This window comes from Mustela putorius, unplaced genomic scaffold (genome assembly GCF_011764305.1).
Source record: "Mustela putorius furo isolate JIRA1106 unplaced genomic scaffold, ASM1176430v1.1 tig00000831_pilon_pilon_pilon, whole genome shotgun sequence".
NCBI lineage: Eukaryota > Metazoa > Chordata > Mammalia > Carnivora > Mustelidae > Mustela > Mustela putorius.
Genome location: NW_025421490.1, coordinates 807923 through 831995, shown reverse-complemented (window position 1 = coordinate 831995; position 24073 = coordinate 807923).

Here is a 24073-nt window from a genome sequence, read left to right as displayed (position 1 = left end):
TGACCAGAGGGGAGGTGTGGGGGATGGGTGAAACAGGTGATGGGGATGAAGGAGAGCACTTGTGATGAGCGCGGATGATATATGGAAGTGTGCAATCGCTGTATTGTACACCTGAAACTAACGTACTGTATGTTAACAGGAATTTAAATAAAAACTTAAAATAAACTAAAGTAAAAAACAAAAAGCAGGATCCTGACAACAGTCCAATTTCGTACTGCGGTAGGAATCACCAAGTGCTTAGGTCCCACACAATGTTGTTCTTACTTGTTTTTGGTGTTGAGGAAAAGTAGAGAATAGGTTATAGGCTGAGTAGGTATGTTTTCTAAAACCAATCATCAGCTCTAATGCAACGGCACAAACTAAATGACGTATTTCAACCATTTCAAGTAAAACGGATCCCAACACACTCCTAGTTTCCTGGCAATAAATTAGTTAACTCCCTTCTCCTGTAGTTGCCTGAGGGGTGCAACCTGACTCATTCTGAGATGTTTGGCTGGATCATGTGAAAGAGCTAGCTTGTTTTCCGCGGAGAAAACCTGGTAGAGATATTCCAGTTCACCCTGTAAGATTCTGATGTTGCCACTTATTACATAAATGATTCATTTGCGTAGGAAAACCAGCTGAAAGCTTTTAAACCTCTCTCTTAAACTGTCGTAAAGATGCTGGTAACACATCAACCACCATATTTTTCTTTTTCGTTCATGTGTAGTTATGAACGTCTCCAGAAAGGTAGACACGAGGGCTGGAATCAGAGCTAGGATGGGCAGATTGGCAAACACAGAGGACATTTATCTTGAACGTTCACCCGCCTCACTATCTATACCTTTCTCCCTGTTCTTATGCTTCTAGTCCCTTCTTGCCATCACCTATTTTAATAATCCCTATAAACCCAGGGAGCGCCAATCCTATAGTTCTGTGGCCCAGCCTCTCCCCTCAACAAACCTATTATTTGTTCCATTTCAACTCTGCTACACTTGGGAAAGCTTTGGCAGACTAATTCATCTTATTGGCTCAACAAATAGTTTTCTTTATTACCCCTTGGGGGTGGGGGAAGGGAAGAAAATATTGTTTTGTTGATGTAGGCTGGATTCACGACCTCATTTTTATCCCGGAAACAACCATACAAAGTATTGTTGGGTCCATGGTCAAAGGAGCGAGACTGATATCAAAGCGAAGGTCAAGAAAAGCTTTATTTCGAGCCTAGCATCGAGAATCAAACTTACCGGCCAGGGCCGTCTCTTGCAAAGAGACAACCTCTCTCTGCCTTACAGACTAGCTTTTAAGGGCAAAGGCCATGTGGTTGGGCCTGGCCACGCACAGGTGGCCAATGAGATTGTAACACAGAGAACGTTGCACAGTCCTGCTAGGTCACACATAAGTGACCAGCTGAATTACAATTTACCCTCTAGTGGATATTTGAGCTAGTCTATCACCTTGGTCAGAATTGGCACCCAAAAGGCACCCAAAGGGGGGGGGCCCATACTCCTTGGTAGCTAGGGAGACAGTATGCGTGCTCCACTGATTGAATACCTCCACCTGGCCTGACCCACTCTTGCATTTGGGCTTTGTTACCTGGGACTGGTTTCTGGGACTTGCTTTTAAGTAAGGGGAGGGGGGCAGGGGCAGTTTAAGTTTTACTGCATAAACAACAAAATCACTGTTTAACCGGATGGCATCACTGTGGCTAAATAGGCCCTTACAGTATAGATCTCAATTTCCTTATGTGCAGGTGAGAACATGGATGCTTTGAGAGGGAACATTTCCCCAAGTAGGAAAGGTCATAAATGGCAGAGGTAGAACTTGGTCCCGGGTTTTTGAAATCCCAGAGTACAAACACCATTCACCATTGTCCTAACTGTGTTAGTATGCTTTGCCTGGAGGCCTTGAGCACTAAGGTCACGAATCCCCAACACAATAGCCCGCTGGGGTAGAGGTCAGAAGCCTCACAGAGCTAGCCAGATCCTGGTAGGAATCCACTTCTCTCCTTTTGTCTTGCGTTCTAATTCAGGAGATGCCTTTTGTTTCAGAACTAACACAATGCGGGCGGGTTCCTTGACCCGCTATTGTTTTCCTTGGCTAACCCAAATGCAGCCCCGTGAGAAGAGAAGGGAGAGCCTGTGTATTGTGGAAGGTGGTGAGAATGAGCAGCTCCTGTGGGCAGCACAAAAGCCCCCAGAATGGGCTCCTTGGAGAGAGCTTAGCTGAGCCTCCTCTGACTCTGATGTGGGCAGAACAAGAGGCTCTGAGAAGGGCTCTGGGAACGCTCTTTTCCAGAAGCCACTTCAGGCTCTCAGTGGCCAGACCTTGCTTAAAGAGAGAGAGACAAAAAAATAACTCCCTCGAGTTTCATAGAACTGAACTGATAATAATAGGCTCATAATGGGATGAGAATTCTAGCGTGTATGGACAACAGTCCTAGTTTTCCAAGGTCAGCATTCTATGCGTCATGGTTAAAGGGTGTGAAGAACCACGGGTCTGAACCACACCCCAAACTAGGGAAGAGCCCAGCATTTCCTTCTCAACAGTACTGCTTGGTTGCCCTTCAATGAACCCATTTGGAAACTGAGGGGGCATGCAGGAGGGTAGGGAAGAAAGAGAGGTGTGGGATTTGAAGGAGCCTATTGTGTGTATTTTAGGATCAACATTGCAGGTTGTTTGCCCTGAGATTCGATCAAGTCACCAAAATGAACTCATGTGACAACATACTAAATATTTTAACTTTTCTTCTCTTCTTGCCCCCACCGCGTGGCTGGCTTGATGGCGAGTGGGGGGGGGGGGACTGGGTGGGGTGAGTGAGTCAGGATAGGGCATTTAAAATAAACAAATGGTATTGCAAAGAAAAGTACAACTTTGTGTAGACGAATGTTGGTGGCTTAAAACTCAAGGTCTGTGTGCTTATATTTAACGCTCTGGAAAATAAATAGGCCGTTTTGCTTGTGTTCTAGAATTTACTGCCATTCCTTCCAACCCTCCAGCCAAATGAGGGCGTAACCTGCTAAGGCTGGCAGAGTCTGTGGGCAAGAAAGTGAAACACCTCCCAACACCAGAGTCGCCTTTTCAAAGGGAGAACAAATCCCATATTGTCTGCGGCCCTCGAGCACCGGTTCGAGATCTTTCCTTCACCTCATCCATGTTTAAAAGAGGGGGGGAAGTGGGGCTGCGTGTTAAGGCAGTGGAATACAATGTTGAACAATATCAAGGGAAGAGAGACAGCAAAATCTCAGCTGTGGAAAAATTCCAGTCTGTCCAAACAGTGGAGAAACCAGTTTCTCATTAAAAAAAAAAAAAAGTTGCACCCCTGCCAGAGAGATAGAAAGAGAGAACTTTACAAGTTAAAGAGACTTAGGAGACATGCCAACCATTTAAAAATGTACGGATATTATTTTGATCCAGATGAAAGCCAACATGTAAAAATAAATGAGTAAGTAATGCAAAGAAAAATATTTACAAGGCAATAGAATTTCAACCCTGGCTGGATATTTGTTTTTTGCTTTTAGAAGACTTATTTTTTTTATTTTTATTTTTGAAATATTTTATTTATTTATTTGACAAAGAGAGAGAGAGCTCAAGCAAGGGAGCAGCAGAGGGAGAGGGAGAAGCAGGTTCTCCCCGCTGAGTAGCGAGCCCGATGCGGGGCTTGATCCCATGACACTGGGATCATGAATTGAGCCAAAGGCAGATGCTTAACTGATTGAGCCACTCAGAAGCCCCCAGATCTATCTATTTATTTGAGAGAGAGAGCATGCATGTGGCAGATGTGGCGGATGTGGGGGGAGGGGCTGAAGGAGAGGGAGAGAGAGAATCTCAAGCAGACTCTCCACTGAGTGGGGAGCCATGCAGGGGAATTGATCTCACGACCCTGAGATCATGAGCCTGGAGACAGTGTGAGGATTTGGGCCTGATTTCTCTTCATAGACACCTTGGGGGAGTTTCAGTTACATCTTCTGGATGGTGACCCCAGGCCATTGGCTCACAAATGAACAAGAGGACTTTATCTCCATGTCAGGCGAGTGGAACAACAGGGCAATACCAGCCCAGGCTTTAGGGAAATACCGGCTCAGACACCAGGGTTGAGGCTGGAACCGAGTTGTTTCCTGGGACGGACTGTGGAAAACAGGGGCCAGGGATGAACGGGAGCCTGAGGAATAGGCTGGAGCCGGAGCCACCACAGGCCTACCGGAAGGCAGCCTCTGGCAGCCTTGTGACTTACAGCTGAAGAGGCTCGAAGTCCAGAATATAATTTGACATCTTTCCAGGGTCATTGAGATCTAGTGGACCTATAACTTTGCATTAGTTTAAGGTGTACAACACAATGTTTTGATATGTATGTGTAGATCAGGAAGGGGTTGCTATGGTAAGTTTAGTTAACACCCATCACCTCACACACTTGCCGATTTTTTTGTGTGACGAGAACTTTAAAGATCTACTATCTTAGCACCTTCAAACTTACAACACGGTATTATTATTATTTTTAAAGATTTTATTTATTTATTTGAGAGCCAGTAGGGGGAGGAGTGGGGAGAAGGAGAGAGAGAGAGAGAATCTTAAAGCAGACCCTGTACCGAGCACGGGGCTCAGTGCAGGGCTGATCTCACGACCCTGAGATCATGACCTGAGCTGAAACCAGGAGTCAGACACTTAAACTAACTGAGTCATCCAGGCACCCCTACAACACTGTGTTAGTAACCATAGTCACCACACTGCCCATCACATCCTCGGGATTTATTTGCCTTATAACCGGAAGTTTGTACCTTTTGACTTCCTTCACAGGTCTCCGCCACGGCCCATCCCCTGAAACCACCCATCCGTGCCCAGCTTCTGAGTCCAGTTTTCTAAGATTCCACATACAAGTGATACCATGCTGTATTTTGCCTTTCTCTGTCAGCATATTGCCCTCAAGGTCCATCCATGTTCATGCAAATGGCGGATTTCTTTCTTTCTCATGGCTGATTAATTCTCCATTGTGTGTGTATTCACACACGCATCTCCTTTACACATTCATCCACGGACAGACACCGAGGTGGCTTCCATGTCTTGACTGTTGTGAATAATGCTGCAGGGAATATGGGAGTGTAGATATCTCTCTGAAATCCTGTTTCAATTTCCTCTGACTATATGCCCAGAAGTGGGATTACTGGATCATATGTTAGTTCTGTTTTTAGCTTTCCGAGGAACTTCCATACTGTTTGTCACCGTGGCTGTACTGGCCTGCGTCCCCACCAACAGGGCACCACGCCCACCCCTCGTGTCTTTGTCAACACTTGTTGACCAAGTAGCCATTCTAACCATTCTAAGCCATTCTGCCATTTTGACAGTAGCCGTTCTAACAGGCGTGCAAGGATATCTCGTTGTGGTTCTGATTTGCATTGCTCTGATGATGAGTGACGCTGGGCACCCTTTCATATGCCACTCTTGGCTCAATTCTACTTTCTGTGGCATCTAGAGGAAAGGTGTGCCCATATTATATTTCAAGCTTCCTTAACTTTTTAAAAAATACCCTCAATTTGAGAATAGTTTTAGATTTACAGAAAAACTGTATAGACAGTACACAGGGTCCCCGCATGCCCCGCACCCACTTCCCTCTATGATGAACGTCTTACATTCGTGTGGCCTATTTGCCACAACGAATGAACTGACGTTCTTATTATTAACTGGAGCCCATAATTTATTGCGACTGTCTCAGTGTTTATCGAAGGTCCTTTTTCTGTTCCAGGAGATTGTCCAGTAAACCAGATTACAGTTAGCCTTCGTCTTCGTCTCTCTTTTGGCAGCCCTTGGCTGTGAGGGTTTCTCAGACTTTCCATGTTTTCCGTGACCCTGGCAGTGTTGAGGGGTACTGGTCAGGAAGTTTGCAGAATGTTCATTGGTTACGCTTCAGCTGGTGAGACTAGGGTTATGGATCTTGAGGTGGAAGCTCCTTCGCTGTTTCGTCTCTGAACATCACATGGTCATCCTTTAGCTCTCTTCGAAGCCAGATACAGGGCTTGCGGCTGTAGGAAACTCAGCGCTGGGGACTTGTTGTTCCTGTGCCCACACGGTCATTATTATGTGCCTTCAAGCACCTTTTGCGGCTTACTCTGCAAAAGAATAAGAACATTTTTAGAAACTGCAGTTGTGCTTGGCAATCACAGCAGAAAGGAAAGGTATAGAACTTGCTTCTAATTATAGTGGCTGTGCAGCATTAAGAAATGGAACAGTAACAATGGATTATTTTCATCACAAACATGAATGGCATATAAATTCTCTTTCCCTGTGAAATAAGATATCTGTTATTTTTCTAGTGAAATAATTTGTGCCCTTTCTATTTTTAGTTGTAATTGCTACAGGACTTAGGCTTCTCTTTAATATGGTGCTGTTTTCATACCTTCCAGCAGAACTAAGATTTGGAAAAACTACTAGAAAGGACACAAGATCACATCAGATAGAGAACTCTCCACCAGTATCATTTATAATTATCATTGCCAAAGTCTTAAATAAAACATTAAAACACACAGTATAGCAGCTCATGAAAAAATAACCAATCACAAACAAGTAGGATTTATTCTAAGAAAGCCAGGGTGAGTTGTCATTGAAAAATTTAATAATATAATTCTTTTATTAAGAGAGCTAAAGAGAAAGATCATCTAATCATCTCCACAAAGGCATTTAATAAAGTTAACTTTTATTCAGGTTAAAAGTATTCAGTAAAATAATAACTAAATTAAATTACAATTTCCTTTATATGGTCTTGGGGTGTGTGTGTGTGTGTGCACACGTGTGCCAGCTTTAGCTCAAAACCCAGCATCTTAGTTAATGTGGTAACACTAGGAATTTTCCAGTACAGTAAAAAGCAAGACAAGGATGACCATTAACCTCACTACTATTTAATACTGGGTTGGAGATACTAGCCAATACAATTGGACAAGAAAAATTGATTAGAAGGATAGAGATTGGAAAGGAAGAGGCAAAACTCTGTAGGCAACGTGTTTTTACACATATTCACCCAAAGAACTGATGAAAAACTACTTTGAACACAGAAAATTTAATAGAATTCCAGATGACAAAATTAATATATAAAATATATAAAAACCAATAACCTTCCTACATACTAACTAAAAATCAGCTAGGAGATATAATGAAAGAGATGACATTGCTTTTGGTAGTAAGAGAACAAAAACAAAAACCCTAGGCATGAACCTACATACTTAGAATTTATTTGAGGTTAACTATGAAGTTCTGCTAAATATACAGAGGAGGACCTGAGCAGGTGGGAAGGCATACCACGTTCTTGGGTAAATAGCCTCAACATCAAAAATATGTCACTGGGCGCCTGGGTGGCTCAGTGGGTTAAGCCGCTGACTTCGGCTCAGGTCATGATCTCAGGGTCCTGGGATTGAGTCCCGCATCGGGCTCTCTGCTCAGCGGGGAGCCTGCTTCCTCCTCTCTCTCTCTCTGCCTGCGTCTCTGCCTACTTGCGATCTCTCTCTGTCAAATAAATAAATAAATAAAATCTTAAAAAAAAATATGTCACTGTCACTAATTAATTTAAGAACTTAATGCAGCATCCCAGTAGAATTAACATTGGAGCTTGTCCTAGAGCAAGACAAGACAACTTGTTTATAAATTCATCTAGAAAAGCAAAAAAAAAAAAAAAAAAAAAAAAGAATAGTCAGGAAAAGCCAAAAGCCCCAAACAACAAAGCAGAAGCGGAGGCTAGCCCTCCCAGAAGTGACATATTATGAAGCCTCAACAGTAAAACAATAAGATATTGTACATGAATAGACAGGCTAATGGAACATAATAGCAAATACAGAAATAGACCTCATGACCCACACGAATGTAGGATGTCACAAAAGGGGGAAGCTCAAAGCAGAGAGGAGAAAAGGGATTTTTATTAGTTGTGCCGGGATCATTGAATGACCATAGAGAAAGAAATTGTGTCTTTTTCACACTATATACCTGTGTATATTCCAAACGACTCAAAGACCTAAACGTAACATATGAACCACCCATGTCCTAAAGAGGAATGAGTTTCTTTCTAGCCTGGGGGTGGGAAAAATGCCCTTTTGTGATTCGGAACCCAGAGCAATTTAAAAATTCCAAAAAGTTCTTCAACATACAAGGGCGCATAGCAGAAGACCCCTTCCATAACGTAAAGCAGAAAATGATAAGCTGGGGAACATACCAGCCGCTTAAGTCACAGGGCACTGTTGGTGCCTTCTAGACAAAGACCACGAGGCACACATCTGTGCATGGATAAGGGAGGCTTATCGCCTCACCGCGAGAAGACAGAGCACCGTGGTGAGAGGCAGGAAGTGGGTGGAGTCCAGCTGTGGTGAGGCAACTTTGAAGGGGTTTGAGGAAGTGGGGTTTTGCTCTGGATTGGATGCTTTCAGGGAAAAATGGAACAAATCTATTACTATATATATATGTATATATTTATGGTATATATATGAAATATGGCTACACACACACACACACACACACACACACACACACCTTACCTTACCTCTAAGGTGGGAGAATGAATCAAGGTGACACCTACCATTGCTAGAGTAGCAGCAGTCACTCGTGTTAGCCAGGTGAGGAAGATGCGGCATTTTTGTGGCTGGTGCGTAAGCTTCTTTTTGACTGCCCGTAGACCAAACTCTCAGATGGTGTTGTATTTGGCGGGGGTTTTCACTCCGTCACATCTGCCGAGTGGCCTTCTCCGATGTTGGTGTTTTATGAGACTGTTTCCATCGCACAGGACAGTAGCCCAGGCTAAGAGTCAGTCCTGGGCCGCCTTTGGGCAGGGAACAGGCTACGTCTCAGATGCCGGGCCTGCTTCTCTTTCTCTGGGAGCTAAAACTCCTAATATATAAAGAGCTTCTAAGAAGACAGATGGGCCCCCAAATCCTCATTATACCTGTGTTATCAAATGCAGCTGTCAATTGTCATGTGGGGTGATTTGAATTAAAATGAATGAAAATGAAATCAAATAAAAAAATTCGGTTCCTCGGTTGCACCAGCCACATTTCAAATATCTGGCAACACATGAGATTAGTGGCTCCTGAAGTACATAATGCAGGTGTAGAAAGTTTCCATCATGGCAATTACATTGAACAGCCCTGCTAAACAAAACCGCTAGAGAAACAGAGAGATTACTGAACAGGAAATGAAAATGACTTTTAATTATATGACATGCTGCCCACACTTGTAACCATTTTGCCCTAAAATATTAGCAAAAACCTAAAAGCTTGACAGCATATGATATTGGTAAAACTGTGGGGAAGGAGGCATCTTTATATATTGTTGGGGCAGATATAAAAAATGTAGAATCCATATAGAGGGGAATTTGGTCGTGTCTGGCACATTTACTCTCGGACCCAGCAGTTGCACAGAATCCCACTAAAGATGACAAGGAAAACACAAAAGGACAGATGGACAAGGCTTGTCGTGACCGGACTAATTTCAGTGGTAAAGACTGGAAAGAAACCAAAGGTCGATCATTAGGAAAGTGCTTGAATAGACCAGAGCATGCCCGTGTGATGGAGTATTACGCAGCTGTACAAAGTGCTGAGGACCATCTCTCTGTGCCAATATGGAGAGCTCCCCCCAAAAAGTACAAAAGATGTACTTTTAGGTGAGATAACCCAGGGGGACAAAGTAGGCAGGGTCTGACACTGTTTGGGACACATACACACGTGCTTGTGGGTACACATACACATAACCTGCTTATATTTAAAAACAAACAAGAGATGGAGGGTTAAACATTAAAAAAAAAAAAAGGCAATTTTATCAGGGAAGGGCAGAATGATAGAAACTGGATTTCTCTGGATAAACGTGGTCTTGTTTATTTGACTTTGGAACCCTGTAAAGATTTTACGCAATTGCAAAATCTTCAAGTCCTTGAAAACTTTTCCATTGAAAGGAACCATCTGTGAGAACGGAAAATAAAACAAAAACATCAAGCATGGATGTATACCCATTCGTGAGGGCAAGATGAAGCAGTGAAAATTATTCTTAGTGATTTTACGCGAGAGCTAGATCGTACGTCCCTAATGAAGTACCCTCCAAGAAAAATAAGGTCTTCCAAAAGCCACAAGCAAACCAAATCAGCCTACACTGTTTTCAAGAATCATCTTGTTGGGGATAGCGTCAGGATTATTATTCTGAACCTGTTGGGTGCGTTTTCCGGGATAAAGCAAATGAGTAATCATATTTGAATTCTAGCATCCTTGCTGTTTTGGACTTCCAGATTCTCCGTGTGGGGAAAAAGGAGGTCCAGATGAAGACCAAGGGTTAGAAGAGAGTGTGATGTTGTGTCAGTGAGAAGCGGATGGAAGAGAGGGTGTTGGGGGAGAGAACGGGGCTGCCCACGCCCACATCCCACCGCATACCTTCCCAGACTCTGCAGCTGGTCCCGGAATGCTCAGGGGCCCTCCGGGTGGTCAGTAAACAAAGAAACATGAGAAAGTGCTACCTCAGGGGTCAAGTATTTCCTCCTCTCCCTCAGCGGGTGCCTCCGACACTCCTGTCCACCTCCCCAGTGGGGCTTGGCAGCCCCCCCTTCCCTTGCCTGAGAAACCTCTCTCTCTCTCTCTCTCTCTCTCTCTCTCTCGTTGCCGCCCTCGGAGGCTTATCCCGTTACTCGCTGGCTGAAGTTCTTTTTTTTTCTTTTTTAAATAAAGATTTTTATTTATTTATTTGACAGAGAGAGAGATCACAAGTAGGCAGAGAGGCAGACAGAGAGAGAGGGGGAAGCAGGCTCCCTGCTGAGCAGAGAGTCCAATGCGGGGCTCCATCCCAGGACCCTGAGATCATGACCTGAGCCGAAGGCAGAGGCTTAACCCACTGAGCCACCCAGGCGCCCCTGAAGTTCTTTTGAATCTCGGTTTCCTTAGACTTTTCCCATTTGTCTGGCTAACTCCAGGGAGCCCTTCAAAGTAAGACATGGTAAACTGCGCCGAATAGAGTATTTCTGGAGCCAACGCAAAGCATATACTTACAACATTTCGCTTCAAGCGGTAGGACCAAAGGCGCTTTTCCTATTTTGACAAACAGAATTTGAGATAAACCCCGGGGACTGTGGAGGGGCAGGCATGAAGGGGTTTATCACGAAGGGTGGAAACCTGAGCTGGGACTTCAGGCTCTTGTCCAACGAATCTAGATTCAGGAGGAGAGATTCTGCACAGACACTGGCGTGTGGACAACTCCAAGGCCATTGACGCTGGGATCTTGCTCTGAATCCAAGGCAGTTCAAGGTGGTGGTGGCGGGGGGACAAGCCACCGTGACTTTCATCTCAGCTGGCTTTGTACCATCCATCCCTGGAGAGCCACAGACCATGAACTGATTTGAAAAGAAGAGTAGTGTTAAAGAAGGCCTATTGCTGATTGTTTTCTATTATTAATTATTCTCCACTCTCCATATGCCTTTGAAATAAACACTTCAGAAAGAAGCGGACTGAAAGGGTGAATTTTTAAGCAGAAAAAAAAAAAATTGTTTTAAGATCAGACCGAGCACACCGTTAAGCATTTGTTCTACATTCCTTCCTCTCTTAAATATTTCTAAAGCACCTGCTATGTTCCCAAAGGCGCTGCCCAGGTTCTGAGGTGACCTAGGGGACAGGGTGGTCCCTGGCAAGGACAGGCTTTGGGTGAACGATGCGCTAAGTTTGATATATAATTACAGGCAGTCATTATCCGGGTTGTTTTCCAAAGGCCCGATTGGAGTCGGTGAAGCCCTTTGAAGACCCAGACAAGGCAGCAGCCCCATGAAGCATCTTTCCAGAACAAAGCTCACCAAAGAAACTGTTACACAGGAGGCTTAGCCCAGGAAAAAGGAACAGAGAAATAGCTCTGCGTACAAAGCTCTTTATCTCCATTTCCAAAGTGCAGTGGTTTAACATATAAAAAGGGCACTTTGGGGAAGGTTTTCTCCTGGAAGTTCCTTTCACACATTTACAGTCACGAACTACAATAGAGCCATGAACATCTTCTACTCTCCGGAGAGGATTTTGCTCCTTTGACTTACGTATTAGATTAAAATAGCACTTCACTTCTCTTCAAGCCCGAAAACAAGATTGCCTTGGAGTCTGGGTCTTCCATTTGGAAATGAGAATTGTTCACTGACAGGTAATGAGACCTGACACTTGACCGGCCAGTCCTCGCTATCGTGAGGGTTGGTACCTTCTGTCCATAAAGATCCTCCTAGGGAACATGAGTACCAGAGGTCTGTAAATATCCACACTGTCACCTCCGTCCCCTTGTCCCCTTGCACAGACAAAACATTTTTTTTAAAAGATTTTAAAAATTTATTTATTTGACAGACAGAGACATCACAAGTAGGCAGAGAGGCAGGCAGAGGGGGAGGAGGAAGCAGGCTCCCTGCTGAGCAGAGAGCCCGATGCGGGGCTCCATCCCAGGACCCTGGGATCATGACCTGAGCCGAAGGCAGCAGCTTTAACCCACTGAGCCACCCGGGTGCCCTCTGACAAAACATTTTAATGGTTGTTTTTCCTGGTCTGATCCCGCTGCCTGAAGACATTGCAATATTTATTTCTTGACTTATTTCTCTCCTGAGCTCCTGGAACTTCACTCCTTAAAATAAAAGGAGAAAGTGAGAGTGAGTAGATCAGTGTCCTTTTAGACGCATCTCTGGTTTAAACTGTTGACGCTCCAAACCCTAGACAAGATAGGTCTGCTGTGATTTTACACCTTGTCAACATGTCTGAATTTGAATCGTGTTCCCTGATTCAGAGAAATGCTAGGATGGTACCAACTTCTCCTTAAAGAATCGACAAAACGAAGCGATCTGACAGGTAAACTCATTAACCGGGAGTACTGACCACTTGCATTTCTGATATTTAAAAAAATGTGAATTGGTAGAAAAATCAAGTCATAGCTAGATGGATTTCTGACATGTTCTGTAGAACACATGTTCTCCTAGCAACATTTTTCTAATGAGATTAGACATGATGAAGTTCTACTAGCATAATATAATTAATGACAATATATTAATACTATAAAGCGCCAATAACGCCCAGGGTTACAATCTCAGAGCTGCCGAGACTGTATTGGCAACCCAGCCTCCTTATTTTGCCATCATGGAAAACGAGGACCAGAGAGGTTAAGGGACTTTCCCAATATCACATCACTAGCCTTCAGTCTGCGTCTTTCCGCAAGATAATTGCATTAGAGAATCAAAGAAGGAAAATCTAAAGAATGTCCCCAAATAAGAAGTCTTCTTTTAAAAGAAGGACTTAGTTCAAGTGACACACTTCCTTGGGATGCCTGGGTGGCTCAGTCAGTTAAGTGTCTGCCTTTGGCTCAGATTGTGATGCTGGGATTCTGAGTCGAGCCCCGCATCGGGCTCCTTGCTCAGTGTGGAGCCTGCTTCTCCCTCTCCCCCCCAAAGTACCCCCCCCAGCTCATGTATGCTCTCTCCCTGCCCAATAAATAAAATCTTAAAAGAAAAAAAAAAAAGCCATCTCTGCGCACAGGACATCTTTCTGCACATCCTTGCTAAAAACACCGGACCTCTTCCCGAGTGCATGTATTTATCACACTCCGGTGTCGTCTGCACCAGAATGTCAGCTCCGGGGGGCAGAAGCCCTGTCTGTTTCGTTCACGGCTCTGTCCGAGCCCCAGGACGGTGCTTGGCTCCTGGGTGACACTCAGTACTTGAAAGAATAAGGGAACAACACGAAATCTGGTTCCCGCCAGAGCCGAGGACCATGACAGGAGGAACAAACGGAAGATATGAAAAGGCTGAATGTTCTTATACTACAACTTAAAAAATAATAACGAACTGGAGCACGTGGGCGGCTCTGTCGGTGGAGCGGCCGGACTCTTGATTTTGGCTCAGGTCATGATCTCAGGGGCATGAGATCGAGCCCCACGTCGGGCTCCGTGTTCAAGGTGTTCAAGGTGGAGTCTGTTTTTTCTTCTCCCCAGCCCACTTGTGTTCTCTCCTCTCTCTATCTCAGATAAATAAATAAAATCTTTAAATAATAATAAAATGAGAATAAACTGAGTGGCTGTCTTGCGAATTTTCCTATAAATTCCATCCTCCCTCCTGCCCCATGAAGGTTAAGAAGACCCTGGGGTATTGTAATCTTCTATACCCAATACCCAAGCCCTTCCTTATTGGGGTGAAGCTCTTGGTATTTAACCATTTAATTTATGCTGGCTAGACATTTTATAACGATATTTCAGATATTAGAATGAAAAGCGCCAGTGGTGTCAGCAAGAAGAAAGGGAAGCCAAGACCTAGAACTAAACGTCCGGCTCCGGACTGTCCCGAGCTGCTCCAGTAGAGGTCTGGGGACCTCAACATGCCACTGGCATTGATGGCCTTCTTCCTGGGTTCCCAAACAGCCCAAACTCATGCATGTTGCCTGTCATCTTGTGGGGACTCTAAAAATTCAATTTGACTTAATTTGAAACAATTTCAGATATTGACTGTCTAATCCACAAATTATTACACTCGGCGTTTCAGGGAGAGCTATACAAAAAAGGTCGTGTTCTGATAAATGGTGGCTGTTTGATGTATGGCCTGCTTGGCCTATTGCCTGCGGGACGTCTGTGACAGAGAATTTTTTATCTTACAATTATGAGGCAGGAAGGATAGGGGAGGAGCCTTCTCTGTTGGATTAATAGGCAGATAATCAAACCTGAGGACAAAGATGTCAGATCTGAAATACGTTCAGTGGGAATAAGGAGCCTCCTAATGACCCGGATGAGAGACCTTTTCAATCAAGAGAGAAACAGGAAAAATAAAAATGAAACAATCAGGCAACAAAGGCACTGGCTGCTCAAAAGGCACAAAAGATTTAAAGATTGTTTTCTTAACATTCTTTTTTTTTTTTTTTTTTGACAGACAGAGATCACAAGTAGGCAGAGAGCCAGGCAGAGAGAGAGGAGGAAGCAGGCTCCCTGCTGAGCAGAGAGCCCGATGTGGGGCTCGATCCCAGGACCCTGAGATCATGACCCGAGCCAAAGACAGAGGCTTTGACCCACTGAGCCACCCAGGCGCCCTTAACATTTATTCTTAAACGCAGTTTTCAGTGCCTTGATTTTATGTAAGGTCAAGAAAAGCAGGAAAGAAAGAATAGAGAGCTTTCAGATGGAAATAAACGCCAAAGAAAGATGGCGCTCTAGACAGGTGAACACAACCAAAAGTCTCCAGATGTCTCCACTGACAGCAGACTCAACAAGAGATTGGGCATATGAGGAATTAAAACAGGGTGTTCAGCATCCAACAGGAAAGAACCTTAAAAAAGAGAAAAAGAAAATTTGTCATAAAATCCCAACAAGTTGTCCAAATAGAAGCCAAGACAAATGTTTTCCCCATAAAGGTATTGTTGACTTCAGTTTCTAGCATTTCTTATTGGTTGAATCGGGTACCAGTGGCTTCACAGGTAGCAAATGTCAACTTCTAAGCTAGAGACAATGACACAACAAAACAGACACCAGTGGTGTCTCAGCGATGGTATACCAGATTCCTGCCCTGCGTTCCTTGCAGTTGGTTGTTGGCGACAGCCCTTCAGGAAGACGCTAGAGCCATTTCTAAGAGTGTGGGGTCCGTGTGTTAATCATGATGCTTTGGGCTGTGGGGGATATGAAAACCAAATAAAGTGGCTTCAACAATAAGAATAAAAAAATGGGTTACCACCTGTAACAGTTGTGTTGGGAGGTAGTGGGTAATGCGGATTGCTGGACCGGGGAGCTCTGCTGCTTGGTGCTGTTGGGCTGACTCAGATTTTTTCCATGCGTGTGGTCTGCCATTCTCTCCACGTGTGCTGCCACCCACACCCCCCCACCGCCCAGTCTTCACAAAATTGCTGCTCCGGACATCACGTCTTAACTCTGTGCCAAGAGCCAGGAAAAAACCAGTAAGTCCTAAAAGGCACATGACTGTCCTGGAGCCTCTATTGGAAGAGGAAATAGAACTCGAGCAGAAGCTTCCAGACCTCGCCCCCTGCTCCGCCATCTTGGATTGGCACAAATTCTATCAAATGCCATTCTTAGCCAATCAGCGACTAGAGGAATTGGATTTTTAATTGGTTTAGATGAATCAAGATGTATCTTTAAGCAGCAGGGAAGGTCAATCCTCCCCTGAATAAAATCAGGATGATGTTTGGCAAGAAGTTGGTTGGGTGTGGGAAGAAGGCTGTTGTGTGGGCAGCAAAGGTGTGTACATACCTCCTCTCTATTTATACACGATAGCAATCCCTCCTTGTGGTCTGTAGTTCTGGGGGTTTTGACAAATGCATAGATGTGTGTAATCACCAGCACTACCATCAGGATTTAGAGAAGTGTATTATGAGAGTGGTTGGTAGGTTTATGATCAAGGTCATGGGCTTACTATTGTGGTATAGACAAGCATGAGAGAGTCATGATCCTTCACCCTATATGAACACACTTCCAGGCGATAGGCAGAGGTTTAAATAGCTGATCTGGGGGCTTACAGAAGCTACCCACTCTGAAGCCATAGCTGATCTCATCCTTGGGATGATGTATGGTCACCCAAAAAAACAGAGGCTGCAAGGGACCTTATTCCCGAGAGGATGAGCTAGCCTCAGGAAGGCACAGTGCTAACTCAGGTTTGCCTTTTGATCTTTATTACGGCAGGTAGATGATACTGGTGAACTATTTTCGGAGACAGGCATGGCCTCTGCGAAGAGTTCGAACACAGTAAATAACATCGTAAACTAAAATGATTATAGTAAGAAAGACAAACACAGCAGTCAACTTTTACAAACCCAAAGACTGTCTGGCGAGAGCAGCTTCTCAGCCCCACTCAACAATACTGTCAGTGTTTAGAGTCCCAGAAATGAGCCCAGTGCTGGCTACGATCACAGTCCTCTATCCCGGAGGCTTTCTTCCAGGAAGCTGGGGGCGGGTCTTTGCTGCCTGGGGCAGGTCGTTGCCCATAGAGTGCCTTCGGGAAAAGTGCAAGAATCTTCTCTTCCTTCACTTTATTGACATCGATTAGAAAAATCATTGCAGTAAGCATAAAATTGTACTAGTCCGTATACAAATCCATGGGGCATGAACTCTGAATAGTATCTCTTAGGTTGTAATCAACAGATCAATGCGTCATTGCTCAGAACCCGGTTGTTTGGAGGACAAGAACAAGACCCATTGTTTCAGAAATGTAGCAGGTCTGGACCAATGGCTTGGAGGATCCCTGGCAGTTTATTAATTTATTTATTGGGGATTTACAGAGTGGTATTCTCTTCTACGTGCCGTGCTAAGGGCTAGATGAGCATTAGCTCATTTAATCTCTGCAAAATAACTGTGAACAGGTATTAATTCCATCCTTATTTCACAGATAAGGAGATCAAAGTGTAGAGAGCTTGTATGGCTTGCCTCTCATTCACAGGGTCAGGAGCTAATGGAGCTTTGCTGGCATCTTAGCTCAGCTCTTAGCTGATACTAAGAGCTCTGAATGTCCATGTGCGTGTGTACGTATAAATATATATTTACAGATAACAATTCTGGTGGAATTGATGTCGATGATTTTTCTAGACTTTCCCATTGTATCTCTTTATTTTAATAGGTTTTGGCTGCATTTCTCAGAAAGAAATGAGGGGCCCCCATGGTAACTAAGGTGTGGCAGGAGGCGATGATATAAAGATGAAATTAAAAATTGCAAAGATGAAAGGGAAGTATTTATCTGTTTCCGATCGGATGGCTGAAGGTACAAGCAGCCGGGCAGAGGTCGCGGTGAATGGCACGGTGCTTCCGTGGCGCCTGTTTCAATGGGGGACCGGTGTCCTTTTGCTCAATTAGGAGGATTAGCTTTCCAAATTGGGAGCATGCTGGCCACGATTCAAGCCCCAGACGCTGAGCTTTCTCAGCGGTAATCCTCAGGGTCTTAGGAAAGGCAACGTGGCAGCTTCCTCCCCAGCACATGCCAGAGGGGAACCTCCGTGGCCGGAGACCAGGTTTTTCTTTCTTTTCAGTTTCTGTCGGCGTGGGAGCACAGCGTCTGGCCCGACAGCACATCGGCGCTCAGTCTGCCTTTCTGGCCACCGTGTCTAAGGAAGCTGAATAAAGTGAATGAGGAATGGAAAAATTTGCCCGGCAGCCTCTTCCTGGTTCTCTTACATGAGGGATTCTTCCTAATTAGATTGAGCTGTGAGGATTCCCCAGGAAGCTCAAGTTTTCCTGTGGAAGTCCTGCCCTCCATCCAATCTGCCTGCCTCCCAGCACCATACAGCCTCCTACTTGCACAGAAACCCAGGACTCCTCTTCAAAGCAGAAGAGAGGTTCGGTGCCAGATCCCAGCATCACTGCAGGTGCCGAGCACTTTGCGGCCACTCTGAGGCGATGGGAAAGTGGGCAGGACAGTCTGGGAGCACTAGGATCCCATGAACCCTTCATGCATTCAGTTAATGCCTATTTATTGAGTACTTACTGCCTGCCAGGCACCGTCCTAGGCATGGGGGATACGGTGGCAAACAAATGAGACAAAAAATCTCTGTACTTTCTGGTGGGGGAGATGGACGATAAAGAAAGAAGCAAGCAAATGTAGAGTGTGTTCCATTGGGGGAAGGACAACAAAGCAACTGTTGAGATCTGTATTCAGAAACGGACCCCTCCTGGGCTCTGTGTTGGTGCAAAGTGCTCTGGGTTTACAGTGGAAGAAGAAATTCTTTTTGACGGAGGAGGGGAGATTCGTGGACGGATTCGAGCAAGTGGTAGATGGAAGCTGGCTCTCAAGAAAGTTTCGGCCTGGCGAATGAAGGTCGCCGTCATGCGGGGAGGCTCCCCAGGCATTATGAGACACGGCAGCGAAGCCTCAAGAGCGGGGAAAGGGGATGAAAAGTACACTCAGAGGAGCGGAATAGCTTCTCCAGTCTCAACGATCGGTGGGATGACTGGTGGAGCAGGAAGAGTCTGGAGAGGTAGAGAGAGGCCGAGTGATGGAGGGTTTTGCCTGCAAAGGATATGGGTTGAGCTCTGCATGCAGTGGAAGATTATACCGAGTGTTTTCTTTGGGGAGTGCCCAGGTCTGATATGTTTACAGAGGGACGGTGTGTCCGCCGGATGCCTTGTCCAGGTACAGGGAGACACCTGCATGGTGGTGACTCTGGTGGCTGACCTCTAGTGGCCTTGAGACAGGAAAAGTCTTTGGTTTCCCTGAAGTACCAGGAGGCATTGTCTTACGGCTGCAAGTGATTCAGGATAACAAGCTGGACATTTCCATACAAACGCGATCTTTCCTTCCTTCCCAAGCCACTGATATTCAAGTTCAAGGGGAGTAAACTGAGTTTGGAACAGACAGGTTCAAAGTTTCTTTTACAGTTGTGGTGGAGCAACCCAGGAGGCGATGCTCTCGAGAGCTTCTGGTAACTCGCAGTGACTTCTTGCTTCAAGCCTCTGTGGAGGCTTGAATTAAGATGGCTGACCCGAGTCTTCTCTTGACAAATCGCCTGTAGATGGTCAGAGAAATCTGGAAAGGAATGAATTCATCATCTTCACCGCCCTGACCTTGCAATCTACCCTCATGGTTTATGAGTAATACAGAGCGCCAAGGAGGAGAGAGGAAGCGGAGACTTACATTTCACAAGTTTCATTAATATTCTCCTGCTCACTCAGCCAACAAAGGTATTTGGTTCGTCTGAGTTAAAGAAAAGCATCTAACTCCCTGGTCCTTTCTCTTCTTCCACACTTTCCTTCCCTGTATTGGCTACGCCCATCGTCTTTTCTGCTCTCTTTGTCGGTATTTATAATGTCTGGGAAGGAGGAACATACATGCGCACATGGGCGATTTGAGACATTTTTGCCACACTGTAGGTGGGATGTAAATGTTGCCCCATCTTTCCTTGAGTTTTGAGGGAAGCATCCACGTCTTAGGAAAGTATTTGGGCCTTTCTCCCCGGGGGTGTGGGCCTGGAACAGGGGGTGCCTTGGGGGGGGGCGTTCACAAAGAGTGTGTGGGACCCGTATGTTCTCCCCTCAGACTCAAAAGCCTAACTGGGACCACGCTCTCATTCTCTCCCCAGGGATTTGTGGTGGAAATTTGAAGCCAGTTGAGGAGGGCTGGCAAAGAAACTGGTATTAACATTGATACTTTAAAAGTGCAAAGGCTTGCCAAGACCTGACGCCTTTGGTTGTTTTGATGATCCTTTTAAACACACAGCGCTGGAAGTCCCAGAATCCTGATCTCATTTGGCTCTACCTGTATGCCTTCTGACTGCGCACGGTGTTTTGCCCCTAAAAAACAAAGCAAAACCAAACCAAACCACCTGGTACTTACCAAAAGATAGTGTTGTGAAATTGCTTCCCGGGAAAGAGTTGGGCTGCTTTTGAAGTTCTGCTCCTTCTGAAAGGGGACATGTGAGAACCAGAATCAAGGAGGTCCACGGCACTTAAAAGCTATACCTTCCAAGCTCCAGGGCTTGGGACAGAATTGGGGCTGTTAGTGACACTCCTTAGAAAAAAACAAAGCAAACAAAAACCAACACAACCATTCATTGCCTTTCTGTCTCTTCAGATGTTCTGTGTGAAACATCTGAGGCCATGTGTCTTTCGAGACGGCGTTGGGAAGTTAGCCCTGTCCTTCTGGGTTTTTATGGAGACTTAGCGTTACAGACACGAAGGATGAACTCCTTGGCTGTTGGTCACTGTGTCAACTTTCAGTCCTTCTCTTGATCCCGGAGGTCAGAAGGGGGGACTGAAAGTTCCAACCCTCTCATCACGGGCTTGAGTCCCCAGGCAACCAGCCCCCAACCTTGGGTTCTTTCCAAAAGTCTCCTCATTCGCATAACAAAAGACACCTTGATCCCTCTCCTCTCTTGGGAAATTCTAAGGGTTTTAGGAGGTCTGGCCAGAAACAGGATGAAGACCAAATATGTATTTCTTATTATAAATCACAACATCACCTTTGGACTCCTGGCTCTCCCTTTCTCTAGCTCTGTGCATAAGATCCATAAATACGGTCCCCAAGAGCACCAGCTTCCCAGGCATGTGGCGGAGGAGTAACGAGCGGATTCCTGGAATGCTAGAGCTGCACAGCATCCCATGTTGGGCACTTATTTCCCTCAGGCTGAGAGAGCCCACCAAGGATTCTCTAGCTCCCTATGTAGATTTCGGGGGAATTCCAGAAAGCCACGGGGAGGCGTGGCCGCTTCTCAAAGGGGAAAAAGAGCCTTCAAACCTCAGGTTGATAATGGGCTGGGAAACACTTCCTAGAATCAATTACAGGTCATACCTCATTTTTGGGGGCTTGGCTTTATTGTGCTTCATGGATACCGTGGTTTTTTTAAGAAATGGAAGGTTGGTGGCGACCCAGCGTCGGGCAAGTCTGTTGGCCTCACTTTTCCAACAGCGTTTGCTCACTTTGTGTCTCTGACACATTCTGGCAATTCTCACACGATTTCAAACTCTTTCGTTATTATTACATCTGAGTTGCTGCAATCTCGTGGTAACACATGAGTAGAGGCAGAAGTGGTTCTCAGGGATGAGAAAAGAGAGTGGTTTCTTGAGATGGAGTCTGCGTCCGGCGAAGACTGTTGGCATGACCACGAAGGATTTAGAATATTACATGAACTTGGTTGGTCAGGGAACGGCAGGGTTGGAGAGGACCGACTCCAAATTGGAAAGAAGTTCGACGGTGGGTAAAATGCTATCAAACGGCATCCCAAGCTACAGGGAAATCACTAGTGGAAAAAGAATGAATGGATGTGGCAGACCTGGTGGCTGCGTTATTTTAAGAAATGGCCATGGAACCCCCACCTTCAGCAACCAGCACCCCGGTCTGTCAGCAGCCAGCAACCCCAGCAAAAGGATTGCAGCTCACTCAAAGCTCGGACGAGGTTTCTCACTTGTTAGCGGTATTTTAAATTTAAGGTATGTCCATTGTTTTTTTTAGGTGTATCCTATTGCACACTTAACAGACCACAGGAGAGCATTGGTATCCCTCTACATGCACTGGGAAACCAAAACCTTCATCTCATTCTTGATTGTGCTATTTGCTTCATCGTGGGGAGATCTGGAACCAAACCCAGGAGAGGGGGAGCTCATGGCTCTCCCAGACCGGGAAGGACAGGTGCACCTTATACCTTCTCCTATAAAGAGGGGAAAGCAGAAGATGGTGCTCTGAGAAAGATTCATAATTCTGCTTCAAGTCTCCTTTTCTGAAGTAACACGTCCATTTGTAGAGGTTGTGCTAACTTTGGTAGAGCTTCTATAATACCTCAACCCCAGGAGAGCCATGATCAAACATCGTCGGGAGTGGGGCTTGAACACATAACCCGAGTGCCCTTCCAGAAGGTGCTGTCTGCGTCTAAGGGCTGCACACTCCCTCCACCCATGACCCTGGCACCTGTAGGAATGGCCCTTGGAGAAGCTTGTGAGGGGTAGCTTTGTCTCCCTCCCCCTCCTCGCCCCGACAGTGCTCCCGTGTGCTCTCCTGGCCAGAGGCAGCAGGAGAACACCGATTTTGGACACGAAGGACATTTGTTGCATGGAATCATCATATAAAGCTGGCCTGCTTCCAATGATGAATAATCAGAAAATTGGGGGTGGGAGAGAAAGGTAACTGCATGTTTGAAGTTATGAAAGGGCCGTGATTCATTTTTGGTCTCTTTCTTACGAGGCTTAGTCTTAGTTAGATCCTTTGCAGCCAAGTTTTACCCCGGAGCTCGTTTCCTGAGTCATGTTAAATTCATGGGGGGAAAATCCTCCTAGGATTTCAACCTGAAAAATAGACAGCTTTAATAACAGAAACGCTGATGTGAAGAGCAGGGAAAGGCAGTGTGTTCCAACCATTTAGGGAAAAAATGGGGAAGATGTTGCTAATAAGCTCTGCTATATTTTTATCTTACCGTTTTCTTCATCTGAAGGAATATTGAGATGAGGGTTTAAATTCTGAATGATTATCTGACAGCTTCCATCTCCAGGGCAAATTATTAGCAAGAGTTCTATTTTGCTATTACCTTTACTCAAAACTCAGAGGACACACACTTATCAGAGCCCAGATGAGAAGCAGAATCCGGAGAGTCCCAGCTCTTTTTAGACTCCCTTTTGTGACCTTTGTGGATTTGGACCTTCTTTTCCAGTACAGCGGGGGTAGGGATGGGCTGGGCCCCTCGCACCTTCCTGGATACGTCCTGCCCCCAACCCAGTGCCGTCTGTCACCCTCCCACCCCAACCCATCCCACTGCATTCCATGGACACCAAACGCCCAGGGGTCCCCAACAGGCCACCTTTTTTGGTTTCCTATTTATTTATTTAATTGTATTTCTTAAGAGAGAGAGACTGTGTGTGTCCACGCCTGGGGAGATGGCAGTGTGAGAGGGAGAGAGAGAATCTTAAGCGGTCTCCACGCTCAGCGCTCAGTGTGGAGCCCCATGCGGGGCTCGATCTCACAACCCTGAGAGCACGACTTGAGCCGAAACCGAGAGTCGGACACTTAACTCACTGAGTCACCCACGCGCCCCTGGGCCACCAGTTTTGAACAATCTCCCCCCCTCCCCCGCCGCCATTCCCCTCTGGGTAACCATCCTCCTATCTTTTAAGGCTCATTTCCAGTATGACTTCCTTCCAGAACTCTTTCCAACCCCAACCAGAGTTAATGGCATCTCTTTCTGCTCTGATGTAACACCCCGTCTCTTTTCCACTGCGGAGCTTGGTATATCGGAATTTTTGTTTGTCGTGTCCCCTCCCCAGCGTAACCCAGAGGGCAAGGACTTGATCTCAGATACTTGTCCCCTCTAGCCCGGGGTTTCTCAACAAGAGGGATATTGACATTTGGGACTAAAAAGTTCCTTATTGTAGGAATCATCTCTGCCCCCTCCCCGGTGTATGCCAGGGGCACCCCATCCCCAGCGTGACAACGAAAGCTACCTCTAGACACTGCCCGCTGCCTCCTGGGGGAGAAAAGTGCCCCTGGTTGAGGGCAACTGCTCCAGGCCTAACAGAGAGCCTGATGTGCACTAGGTGCTTAAGAAATATTTGCTGAGTTGATCAATCAATGTCCGAGTAAATGAATACAAGGCTGAGTGAATCAGCAGATGCAGAAAGACCTTACTACAGCTTCTGCACACTTAACCCTTCATCCAGGCAGTCAAGGCTCTTGGTGAATTCGCTCTACTTC